Genomic DNA, 453 nt, shown 5'->3' with positions numbered 1-453 from the left:
GTGTGTTTTAGTGTTTGTGTGCATTTCGAAAGAGTTGCTGTCATCGATGTGCTTGTTCCAGGTCGTCGTCGACGTCGCGTGGATATTAAGAAACTGGACTTCTCTAAGCCGCAGCCCTTACATGGTAGTTACGCCTAAGGGAGAGCCAGCCAGCATGCGCGCCCACTCTACATTATCACCTGCGAACAAAAATGGAGGCCACGTTTGCAAGAGAACGATCGTACCAAAGCCGTTATTTGCAAAGTATGTCTCTCGTGTTTCTCTAAGAAATATTACCTACAGGTCCACAACATGATCCACACTGGCGAGAGGCCCCACACATGTGACATTTGCGGCAAGGCTTCAGGATGCGATGGCGTGTTTGCCCTGCACCGAAGGACTCACACCGGCGAGAAGCCTTACGCTTGCCCAGTTTGCGGTTTTCGTGCCAACAAGGAAGGACAACATGTATGG

This window comes from Penaeus monodon, chromosome 21 (genome assembly GCF_015228065.2).
Source record: "Penaeus monodon isolate SGIC_2016 chromosome 21, NSTDA_Pmon_1, whole genome shotgun sequence".
NCBI classification, from domain to species: domain Eukaryota; kingdom Metazoa; phylum Arthropoda; class Malacostraca; order Decapoda; family Penaeidae; genus Penaeus; species Penaeus monodon.
Note: the sequence above shows the minus strand (reverse complement) of the source record.